Source organism: Sorex fumeus, unplaced genomic scaffold (assembly GCF_029834395.1).
Source record: "Sorex fumeus unplaced genomic scaffold, SorFum_2.1 ptg000014l, whole genome shotgun sequence".
NCBI lineage: Eukaryota > Metazoa > Chordata > Mammalia > Eulipotyphla > Soricidae > Sorex > Sorex fumeus.
The window spans coordinates 31719147-31732319 of record NW_026606071.1 but is presented as its reverse complement, the minus strand read 5'-3'; the positions used below and the strand labels follow the sequence as shown (position 1 = coordinate 31732319).

Sequence of the window (13173 nt, the reverse complement as noted above, 5' to 3'; positions counted from 1 at the left end):
GGCTGTCTCGGGGCTGTTTCTAGCTGCGCGTGCCCAGAGAGGAACCCAGGCCCTTGGGGGCGGGCTGTACCTGTTGGAATTGGAGCCGTTCAGCTTTGTTGCCCAGAGCTGGGCCTCTGTGCCCGTCCCACGCGGCTCAGGGGTTGAAAACCGGCTGTCTCGGGGCTGTTTCTAGCTGCGCGTGCCCAGAGAGGAACCCAGGCCCTTGGGGGCGGGCTGTACCTGTTGGAATTGGAGCCGTTCAGCTTTGTTGCCCAGAGCTGGGCCTCTGTGCCCGTCCCACGCGGCTCAGGGGTTGAAAACCGGCTGTCTCGGGGCTGTTTCTAGCTGCGCGTGCCCAGAGAGGAACCCAGGCCCTTGGGGGCGGGCTGTACCTGTTGGAATTGGAGCCGTTCAGCTTTGTTGCCCAGAGCTGGGCCTCTGTGCCCGTCCCACGCGGCTCAGGGGTTGAAAACCGGCTGTCTCGGGGCTGTTTCTAGCTGCGCGTGCCCAGAGAGGAACCCAGGCCCTTGGGGGCGGGCTGTACCTGTTGGAATTGGAGCCGTTCAGCTTTGTTGCCCAGAGCTGGGCCTCTGTGCCCGTCCCACGCGGCTCAGGGGTTGAAAACCGGCTGTCTCGGGGCTGTTTCTAGCTGCGCGTGCCCAGAGAGGAACCCAGGCCCTTGGGGGCGGGCTGTACCTGTTGGAATTGGAGCCGTTCAGCTTTGTTGCCCAGAGCTGGGCCTCTGTGCCTGTCCCACGCGGCTCAGGGGTTGAAAACCGGCTGTCTCGGGGCTGTTTCTAGCTGCGCGTGCCCAGAGAGGAACCCAGGCCCTTGGGGGCGGGCTGTACCTGTTGGAATTGGAGCCGTTCAGCTTTGTTGCCCAGAGCTGGGCCTCTGTGCCCGTCCCACGCGGCTCAGGGGTTGAAAACCGGCTGTCTCGGGGCTGTTTCTAGCTGCGCGTGCCCAGAGAGGAACCCAGGCCCTTGGGGGCGGGCTGTACCTGTTGGAATTGGAGCCGTTCAGCTTTGTTGCCCAGAGCTGGGCCTCTGTGCCCGTCCCACGCGGCTCAGGGGTTGAAAACCGGCTGTCTCGGGGCTGTTTCTAGCTGCGCGTGCCCAGAGAGGAACCCAGGCCCTTGGGGGCGGGCTGTACCTGTTGGAATTGGAGCCGTTCAGCTTTGTTGCCCAGAGCTGGGCCTCTGTGCCCGTCCCACGCGGCTCAGGGGTTGAAAACCGGCTGTCTCGGGGCTGTTTCTAGCTGCGCGTGCCCAGAGAGGAACCCAGGCCCTTGGGGGCGGGCTGTACCTGTTGGAATTCAATTTCTATTAACACTTTAACGTACATTCTTGACTTCCAAATGTCAAAAAATTAACCAAATTTGAAGCAATAATAAGCCTCCAGAACTTTAAGAATAGAGATGATTGAAAGTTGATTGGACATATGACTTCTTCTTGAGGTAAATCACTAATTTAAGTGTCACTTTTTTCTATTATTTTGCTTTTCATTATAGAGACTCTTCCCTTCCACTCCCAACACTTTATCTCCTGTGATACTGTGATCAGGAAGACCCAGATGTCTTTTAAAAAGACATGCTTTAAATAGTATCTCCTGAGAAAGTCTGTACTTTTCCACAATAGAAATGTACCATAAAATAATCAACCCCTAAAATTTAATTGATGAATGCTATATATAGTTGGATGCATGCCACACAGTGTACTTCACTGTTCTGAAACAATAATGTAACATTTTATAATGTGAAATATGTTCTCTTTTAAAGAAGCTTGCAATACATAACAAAAAAGAAGTCATTTTTAAATGGTTGGTTTTGGCTAGATGCTATATGTGAGAAAGTTCACAAATTGCTTTAGGATTTTGAAATTTCATTAACACACCCAAGTGTAAGAATCATTGTTTACTTATATAAAATCATTATTTTCCTTAAAAACCTGATAGGGAAAGCCTATTGAGATATTAGGCATTTCTATTTTCTTAGGAATTATTTGTGACTTCAATACTTGTTTTCAGTAATAGATGAAAGAAATCATGAAAAATGTTTCCTCATATATAGAGAGAAACAGAATACATTTTTAATAACTTCATTAAAATTCTATACTGCAAGTATTTTTCTCTTGAACCAGAGAGCAATAGCAAGAGCAACAAAAGGGCTCAACTAATAATTAATAAGCTGTTGACAATTTTCCCTGTCTGTCTAGAGAAATGCTGTAGAACTTTTAAATATGATGCAGTTGAAGGACTGCAGCGTCTTTAGTAGAATTTACCAAACAACATAACAGAAGTCACTGTTTGAATTTTAGTCCTTATGAGTTGCTCCCCAAATCTTGATCAAGGTAGATATATCGATGACAACAGACATGCAATGATTCTTCTCATCACTGATCAGGTATGCGCAAATCAAAACTATGAGATATCACCACTCACTTGTGAGAATTTCCTGAATCAAAGGACAACATCATGCAATTTTCTGCTACATGGATGAGTCTGGAAAGTACAGCTGAATTTACTTGTGAGAGGGACAAACATTGAGGAATCTCTCTCATATGTGGAATATAAAGCAGCATAGTAAGGAAATTAAAACTGAAAGACAATAGAAACTAAGGCCTGATCTTTTGTAGGAAGCTTACCACAGCAAGGGGATGGAGACAAGGGAATGGGTTAAAGTGGAGGGAAACAAAGATGGAGGGAAGCAGGTACTCAAGTAGAGGATGTAGTGTTAGAATGTTTTATTCACAGACCCATCCCATTAACAGTATTGGACAACATGATGCCTAAATTAAAAGTATAAAAATATCACTATGATTAAAAAAATAAGTGTTGGTATCAATAGACATATGAAAAGCTAAATATTTTCTTCTGTGATAACGAGGATAGAAGTAAATGGGATTATACTGTATGTCAGAAAAAGAAAGACAAACATTAATAGTTAACTTATATTTATGTACTAGAGAAACTTATGTTTATGTACTAGAGAAATAAATCTCAAATGAAAACAAATCCATGAATTCAAGCAGAACAGCTACAGTTACTGGGGTAAGGGAGAAAAACAGTCCAAAAGCTTCTGATCGAATGATATTCATTCTTTCATGGTTGTTGTAGTGTGAGAACAAATACTTTAAGGAGGAATAGAATTTTACCTTTAGGAAATAGTTTTCTTAACCATTTTCTCAATTAAAAATAATAAAATATTAAAATTACTTTTAATTATATATAACTCATAACAATCAATTATTCTATTATAGATTGCTTAAAGACCAATTTGTGCTCTATAGCAATAAGCTTTCTTGTCAAGAGCATGGAGTTTGAAGTAGGATTGTTTTGCATCTTACTAGTAATGCAATTGCTGGGAAAATTAAACAACTTTTTTTCAATAATTTATGAAATTAAGAAGTAGCAGAATTAAATAAAGTAATAGATATAATGTTTCAAAAGATAGGTTAGGAAAATCAGGAAACAGCATGCATGTTATACAAGAATACAACATAAGTCTAGATATTTCCAGTGGATTTTATAAGACATAAAATTTACAACATCTTGTATAACTAAATTAAAAAAACACACTATGAAAAAAATTTTCTTAACTGAAAATGAGCAGGCAAATATAAAGCAAAACTACCAGCATAACAAAGAGAACCATGAAGAATTGTCAATGCTAGTTAAGAGAATTTACCTAATTCAATATTATGTAACAAAAATAGTAGAAAAACATTATACCAAAAAAAATCTGAATTAAACCAAAATTTTAAACATATTGTCAGGGGGAAATAATTTTGATCAGGCAAGAAATGGCTTATTTGAACAATAAATTACCAGGAATTGATATTATAGAGAATTTTGAGAAGTAACTATTATAATTCAGATTCTTATTCTGGAAAGAATCATTTACACATAAAGGTCAGAAAAAAAAGACAGTCTATGTTCGTCAACACTGTAGATGAAACAATACGTATAATAAAGGTCATGGAAAAGAAATGCTTAACAATATTTGGCAGTCAACAAAATCTGAATCAAAGTCAAGGACTAGTTTAAGGGTGTGAGTATTGAAGCAAAGGTAACAGATGACAGTGAAAATTGAACTAAAAGATTGGATTAAGACAACTGTTGAAAATGTGGATAAAAATGGAACACAAAAATTAAGTCAACGATTTCAAAAATGAAGATGCCTATTTTACAATAAAGATTATTCACAGATTGTTCACTATATGTATTGTATCTTTTGAAAGTAAAATAAGGAACTAAAATTTATTTTTATTTTGTTAAAAAATATGGGCTCAATGATGTTTTACAAATGTGAAGTTTACCCTTAGTAAAATCAGAGGCTGTAAGATTCCTAGCTTATTGGACAATAAAGCAGACAAACATGTATTTTATAATGTAGATGTACAAAACAAAGTCAACACTTCAAATGGATGTTTAAAAACAAATCAGCATGACAGAAGAATATAGCTAAGGGATTTAAATCATCTATTAAAAGACAAGAATTTACAGACTGTATGAGAGAAGAGTATATACAACATTTATGTGTGGGATACTTAAGAGACACAATACAGACATTTTGAAAATAGATGTGTATATATCAGATTTCAGAAAACAATCACATATTTTTTACACTTATTGTCCTTGTAGAGTAGGTGAATTTAGGACATGTTAATGATGATTTATGTATGAAACATAAACAAAATCTTTATACATCTGATATCTAATGAACAATAAACATGTGAACAATATAAGGATTGCATCAATTTTAAGCAATTATAAAGCATTATACTAAGAAACTGCCCCCGGCACCATGTAATCCCATTAACCCCATTAACGGCCAAAATCCAGAGACTATAAAATAAAACTCCCAGAAGCACGGGAACGGTCCACGTCTTATAGTCTAGCCCACTGATGTACCTAAAATAGCACACATGTGTTTGGTTTTAGCATACTTGCTTGTATTCTCTTATACACATTCTCTATCCCTCTCAGGGAGCCCAGTAAGCTACCGAGAGTATCCAGGCTACACAGCAGAGCCTGGCAAGCTCCCCGTGCCATATTCGATATGCCAAAAACAGTAATCATAACGGGTCTCATTCCGCTGACACTGAAAGAGCCTCCAATAAGGTACCATTGGGAAGGTCAAGTAAGGAGACTCTGCTAAAATCTCAGGACTCGGATGAAAGAAGACTTTACTGGCACCTGCTCGAGCATATTGATGAACAATGGGATGACAGTGATACAGTGATATTATTGGTAATATGGGTCATATAATATTTAAGAAACAAACTTCACAGTAATGATCACTTAATCACTTATGCTTGATAAGATATAAATGCATATGTTTCAAGTATACAACTATTTGAATAGTGGAGCGATAGCACAGTGGGCAGGGCATTTGCCTTGCACATGGTTCGATTCCTACATCCCTCTCAGAGAGCCTGGCAAGCTACCGAGCGTATCCGGCCTGTACAGCAGAGCCTGGCAAGCTCCCCATGATGTATTTGATGTGCCAAAAACAGAAAAAAGTCTCACAATGGAGACATTGCTGGTACCTGATCAAGCAAATTGATGAACAATGGGAGGACTGTGCTACAAGAAAGGGCTACAATAATTCTGTCACTGTCCTCCTGTTAATCGATTTTCTCAAGCGGACCCAGTAATGTTTCCATCATGAGACTGTTGTTACTGTGTATGTATGGCATATCGAATACGTCACAGGGAACTTGCCAGGCTTTGCCATGCAGGCAAGATTCTCTCTGTAGCTTGCCGGGCTCTCTGAGAGGGGCAGAGGAATCGAACTCGGGTTGGACATGTTGGCCGCATGCAAGGCAAACGCCCTACCCGCTGTGCTATAGCTCCAGTCCACTACAATAATTAAAATGTAAAATAGTGAATGATTAAAATAGGTAAAATTTCAATTAAAATGTAAATTTTGCTTTCAGAATGTTTCTCATATTTTACACTTAGTAAATAAAAGATTTTCTTCTCTTAAGTGCCTATGAAAATAAAATGAAGAAATGACCATTCTCATGAAGATGATCAAAGATTACCTGGTTGCTAATTTAGAGTCGAAAAAGTCATCAACACTAAAAATACTAGTACAACTAAAAAGTGTCCTAAAAGAGCTATTACCAAATTTCAACAAAAATGTGGAAACATAAATAGAGCAGTTTCTATCTTCAGTATTCTTTCAAAACATTTTTTTAATTTTAATTTTTAAAATTCAGTTATTGAAATTACAAAAAATTAGACTGCATTCTCATAAGTAAAAATATAGGGTTCATATGAAATATTTCAATCTACCATCTGAGAAAAAAAAAAGTCAAGCATATTTAGAACAATTGTTAGCAACTGGTGAACAATTAGGTCTGTATTAGTATCAGGATTGAAGTCTTAGTTTTTCAGCTTGTTTAGTTGTTTTTTCTAAACAAACATTTTTCGTGTTATACAGTCAAAAGCCTTTTTTTTGGAAAACAGAAAGAAATGCAAAACTTCCTGATGAGAACAGGATGTCAGATCATCTGTATTGTGAAAATTGCTCTAATAATAACCACAGGAGTAAACAAACAATGGTATAATATGTCTCTACACACATGGAGTTTGATGTTACAAAAAAAATTCATCACATTCATTTAAAAAATATTAAATGGATCCAGAGCAATGGTACAGCAGGAAGTTCTTTGCCTTGCATACAACCAATTTTGGTTCAATCTCTAGCACCCTGCCACACCACGAGGTCCTCCGAGCACTGCCAGGAGAGATCCTGAAGCTCAATGCCAGGAATAAGCCTGAGCACAGCCAGGTATGACTCCAAACCAAATAAGTAAATAATAAAATGAAATTTAAATTTCTTTTACAGAACAAGATATAACCAGTATTTTTCAAAATGATACATTACAAAGATGAATGACCATATTACTGTATTCATATATGCTTTTTTATGCATGCCATATATGACATTTTGAGCTTTTAAAACTGGTTGCATGCTTTTAAAATTGCCATTGTGTATGTATGACTTACACTATATTTTCTTTTCCTTACTTTGTCCTCTTAAATTTTATTTTATTTTCACTACCACAGTGGTGCTCAGTGTTTACTCCTGGCTCTGTACTTAGAGATCACTCCCATAAAACTTATGGGATCTTATTAATTGCTGGAAGATGCAGGCTGGGTTGAAAGCATGCAAGGCAAGCACCCTACCCACTGCATTAATGTTCCGGTTATTTTTCAAAAAGAAACTTTAGCTACAGAAGTCAATTTATAATACACCCATAAAATTTACACACAAAGAGGAGAATGAAAGTAATATAATGCGTTAAGCTTTTATTATTGAATGACAGATTAAGATATTACGAAATCCTGTTATGAGCAATTTTTGGAACATTGTATAAATATACATTATGTTATATTTATATCTATTAAATATACAAAACTATTCCTTTTCACCTCTGCTATTTTAAATGTAGGGTACTAGGAGATACTATTCCTCCATCTAAAATTAAAACAAATTTCCTTGAATCCTGATACAGGGGAAACAGTCCTTTCCTGCCATTATTGAATGTTGAATCTTCTTGGCACTCCAATTAGTTCCTCATTATATTTCTAAAGCATTAATTAAAGTAACATAGAACTTCATAAGTAAAATGCTGACAATTGCATTCAGTGATAGCATTTCTTACAAAGTACTAAAATATGCAGATTTTTTTTTATCTCTGAACATGGTATTGTTACCATACATTGTCAAATTAAAGTGGCTCCCAGAGGCCTAGAAAGTAACATGTCAGATTGTTTATGCACCTGAGACATGTGAAATTCTCTCTCCCTCTCTTTTCCTCCTATAGAGTTTTAAAAGATAAAGGAAAAAATGTTCTAATTCTGTCAACAAAATTGAAAAAAAAATGAGCACGTAACATGGAGAAATAAAAAATAATCAAAAGTGTATACTTGGGAATTTATTGATCTTTGATTCTTGATCTTAGATTTCTTCATAACCATTTACCTAGCTTTATTACTGGTGTGTGATCATGGAGTTTATTATTCAAAAATTACATTACATAAGATTCAAGTGTATAGCATCAAAATTAAAAATGTGGGGAGAAATAACAGCAGAGTCCAGAAATAAAAGATCTCTGCTATTGTTATAAGTTCACATCTTTAATTTTCCTGAGAGGCACATGAGAAAACACTTTTAAAGTTGGTGGTCTCAGTCCAGAACTGGATGAATGGAATGGGAATTAAAGAATGTTGGGGCATCAGCATGACACATAACACAGCCATTGGAATAGGCAGCCCTGACCCTGCTGAGAAATGCCAATCCAAACAGCAATCAAAACAAACCTCCTCACTCCTGACAAGAAGCTTCTTATCCAGAAAATAAGAAATGAGTATTGTCCTGTTAGTGGAAGAATGAAAAACCCTTTACATTCTTCATAGCAGTATAAATTAGAGCATCCATTCTGGAAAATCTATATGGAGTTTCTGGAAATATTTAAAAGAGAAATTCCATATGAACCCATTTTTTGACTCTGGGTATTTTCCTTAAAACCACAAAAATTTTGTTTTGAAGGTATATGGGTAGCCCTGTGTTTATTCCACAATTAGTTGCAATAGCCAAGAGCTAGAACACTAAGTATTGAAGGATGCATGATGGGACAAGAAGAGAAAGAAGGCATTCAAGAAAGTACTACTCAGCTATGAAAAGGAAAACCCTGCCATTTGAAGCAAAATGATAGACCTAGAAAATAAAATGCCTTATGAAATAAACCAGGAGAAATGCAAATACCAATTAATTTCACTCATATATAGCATATAGAAAAAAGCAAAAAGTGAAATAAGTAAGGCTAAAATAAACCTTTAGTGGATATAAAACAAAAAAATGGATAACATGGTAAAAAAGGGGAATAGAAGCAAAAAAAGTTGAAATTCAAAGGGTAAATTATATATTTAAGAATAGAACTGCAGTGCTCGCTTCAGCAGCACATATACTAAAATTGGAACGATACAGAGAAGATTAGCATGGCCCCTGCGCAAGGATGACACGCAAATTCGTGAAGCGTTCCATATTTTTTTAGACAGGAAATCAAAGAGGAAATCAAAAGATTCCTAGAAACGAATGAAAATGAGAACACGAGTTACCAAAACTTATGGGACACAGCAAAGGCTGTGTTAAGAGGAAAGTTTATAGCTCTACAAGCATTCCTCAGGAAGGAGGAGCGAGCACACATAAGTAACCTAACCTCACAGCTTAAGAGCTTGGAGAAGGACCAAAAAAAGGAGCACAACCCGAACAGGAGAAAGGAAATAATAAAACTCAGAGCAGAGATTAACGAGATGGAAACCCAAAAAACAATCCGAAAGATCAATGAAACCAAGAGCTGGTTCTTTGAGAAAATTAACAAGATCGATAAGCCTCTAGCAAAACTCACAAAGAAAGGGAGAGAGAAAACCCTAATAAACCGAATCAGAAATGAAAAGGGGGTCATTATAACAGAAACCACAGAAATTCAGAGGATCCTCAGGGAGTACTTTGAGAAGCTTTATGCCACGGAACATCAAAACCTCGAGGAAATGGATAAATTCCTAGACTCCTACAGACTCCCAACGCTGAACCAAGAAGACCTGGAATACCTGAACAGACCTATCACCATCAAGGAAATTGAAATGGTAATAAAAAGTCTCCCCAAGCACAAAAGTCCTGGCCCAGATGGATTCACTAGTGAATTCTTCCAAATCTTTAAAGAGGACTTACTCCCAATGCTCTTTAAGCTTTTCCACGAAATTGAAATATCAAAAACACTTCCAAACAGTTTCTACGAAGCAAATATCACACTGATACCAAAAGCAGACAGAGATACCACAAAGAAAGAGAATTACAGGCCGATATCCCTGATGAACACAGATGCAAAGATCCTCAACAAACTACTAGCAAATAGAATCCAACTACTCATCAAAAAGATCATACACCATGACCAAGTAAGATTCATCCCAGGGATGCAAGGATGGTTCAACATTCGGAAATCAATCAACATAATCCACCATATCAACAAAAGAAAAGATAAAAAGCATATGATCATATCAATAGATGCAGAGAAAGCATTTGATAAGATCCAGCACCCCTTTATGATGAAAACCCTAGCCAAAATGGGTATAGAGGGGACCTTCCTCAACATAATTAAAGCCATCTACCACAAGCCTACAGCAAGCATCATCCTCAATGGGGAAAAACTGAGAGCCTTCCCTCTAAGATCAGGGACGAGACAGGGATGCCCACTCTCTCCACTGCTGTTCAATATAGTACTGGAAGTACTTGCAATAGCGATTAGGCAGGAAAAAGATATTAAGGGCATTCAGGTAGGAAAGGAAGAAATCAAGCTCTCACTATTCGCAGATGATATGATACTCTACTTAGAGAACCCAATAACTTCCACCAAAAAACTCCTAGAAACAATAGACTCGTATAGTAAAGTTGCAGGTTATAAAATCAATACCCAAAAGTCCATGGCTTTCCTATACGCAAACAGTGAGAGAGAAGAAAGCAACATGAAAAAAACAATCCCATTCACAATTGTGCCCCAGAAAATCAAGTACCTAGGAATCAGCTTAACTAAGGAAGTAAAGGACCTGTACAAAGAAAACTACAAAACGCTACTTCAGGAAATAAAAGAGGACATGAGGAAATGGAAAGATATCCCCTGCTCATGGGTCGGGAGACTTAACATTGTCAAAATGGCAATACTACCGAAAGCATTGTATAAATTCAATGCAATCCCTATAAGGATACCCATGACATTCTTCAAAGAAATGGAGCAAACACTCTTGAAATTTATATGGAACAATAAGCCCCCACGAATAGCTAAAGCAATTCTTGGGAAAAAGAAAATGGGAGGAATCAACCTCCCGAACTTCAAACTGTACTACAAAGCAGTAATAATTAAAACAGCATGGTACTGGAACAAAGGCAGAACTGCAGACCAATGGAACAGGGTTGAATACACTGACATCTCTCCTCAATCATATGCTCATCTAATCTTTGATAAAGGTGCAAGTAATGTGAAGTGGAGTAAGGAAAGCCTCTTTAATAAATTGTGTTGGCATCACTGGACGGCTACATGCAAAAATATAGGCTCAGAACTCTGCCTAACACCATGTACAAAAGTAAGATCAAAATGGATTAAAGACCTCAACATCAGACCAGAAACCATAAGGTACATTGAAGATAAAGTTGGCAAAACCCTCCATGACATTGAAGCTAATGGTATCTTCAAAGATGCCACGCCACTGGCCGAGCAAGTGAAAACAGAGATAGATAAATGGGACTATCTTAAACTAAGAAGCTTCTGCACCTCCAAAGAAACAGTGACCAAAATACAAAGACAGTCTACAGAATGGGAAAGGATATTCACCGAATACACATCTGACAAGGGGTTGATATCCAGGATATACAAAATACTGGTTAAACTCCACAAGAAGAAAACATCCAACCCCATCCAAAAATGGGGCAATGAAATGAACAGAAACTTTCTCAAAGAAGAAATCCGAATGGCAAAAAAGCACATGAGAAAATGCTCTACATCATTCATCATCAGGGAGATGCAGATCAAAACCACAATGAGATACCATCTCACACCTCAGAGACTGGCCCACATTCAAAAGAACAAAAGCAACCGATGCTGGCGTGGATGTGGCGAGAAAGGGACACTCCTTCACTGTTGGTGGGAATGTCCACTGGTTCAGCCCTTCTGGAAAACAGTATGGACGATTCTCAAAAAATTAGAAATTGAGCTCCCATTTGACCCAGCAATACCACTCCTGGGAATATATCCCAGAGAGGCAAAAATGTATAGTCGAAGTGACATCTGCACTTGTTTGTTCATTGCAGCACTCTTTACAATAGCCAGAAACTGGAAGAAACCTGAATGCCCAAGAACAGATGACTGGTTAAAGAAACTTTGGTACATCTACACAATGGAGTACTATGTAGCTCTTAGAAAAGATGAAGTCATGAAATTTACATACAAGTGGTACAATATGGAAAGTATCATGCTAAGCGAAATGAGTCAGAAAGAGAGGGATAGACATAGAAAGATTGCATTCATCTGGGGGATATAAAGTAACAAAGTATGAGATTAATACCCAAGAATAGCTGAGATCAGCACCAGGAGGATTACTCCATAACTTAGAGGCCAGCCGGGTATCCTAGAGGAAAGGGCAGTTCAGATAGAGAAGGGAGCACCAAATAAAGGATGTTTGGAGGATCCTCCCAGGAGGGGAGATGCATGTCGAAAGTAGACTATGGACTGAACATGTTTGCCACTCAATGCCTCTTTTGCAGACCACAACACCCAAAAGGAGAGAGAGAACACAGGGGATTGCCCTGCCACAGAGACAGGGGGAATGGGGGGATGGGGGTGGGAGGGATATTATCCATGGTGGTGGAAAATGGGCACTGGTGGAGGGATGGGTATCTGATCATTGTATAATTGAAACCAAAGCACAAAAAATTGTAAATCTACAACTTTAAAAAAAATAAAATAAAATAAAGGGGGAAAAAAAAAAGAATAGAACTGCAGCTAAAGTAACTTTGGTTTCTGTATGTAGCATATGCACAAGCTGATTTATAAAGATGCACACCTGAAGCTTAAATACTCTAATGGAATTTTACTTAATGAAAAAATTATAAACTCACATATAAATATAAACATATGTATACATAATATACATACATACAAAATGTCCTGGTTATAACACTACTTGAGATCCTGGAAACTCTGGTTTTATTTGTAGGGTAATTAAAAATAGTCTGACCTGACAACTCAACTCTGTCCATGAGCCTCAGTTCTATTAAATACACATCATCTCATGATTTTCCACCCTTACTCCCCTTGTAGACATGCTTTTTGTGTTGCATCCCGACAAAGCATCAAGGACAGTGCTTCCTCTCATCACCTACAGCTGTTTGTGAGTGGCCTCCAGCTCTGTTCTTATCTTTCCTCCCTGTGATTGCAACTTCTGTTACTATGAGCACCCCCTCAATCTCAACCTACCTTTAACTTTTAATCACGATTACATATTACCTCTTTCCATGATCTCTGCTTGCCTTAAATTATTTGATCAAATACAGCCACCTCCGTGTACTTTCTCAACTTGTGATGTACTGGTTGACTTTCCTCCATGTTCTAAGTTAATGCTATCTTTA

General features: G+C 38.1%; 1 protein-coding gene and 1 non-coding gene across 2 annotated transcripts in view; one reads left to right on the top strand and one right to left on the bottom strand.

The window, feature by feature from the left end:
* The window catches only part of SPAG16 (sperm associated antigen 16), a 1095878-nt gene that overhangs the window by 602998 nt on the left and 479707 nt on the right, over window positions 1-13173 (bottom strand). The window lies entirely within an intron of this gene.
* LOC130021237 (U6 spliceosomal RNA) lies at window positions 8939-9045 on the top strand. Its single transcript, XR_008792127.1, has one exon. It is a non-coding gene; the product is annotated as a U6 spliceosomal RNA (small nuclear RNA).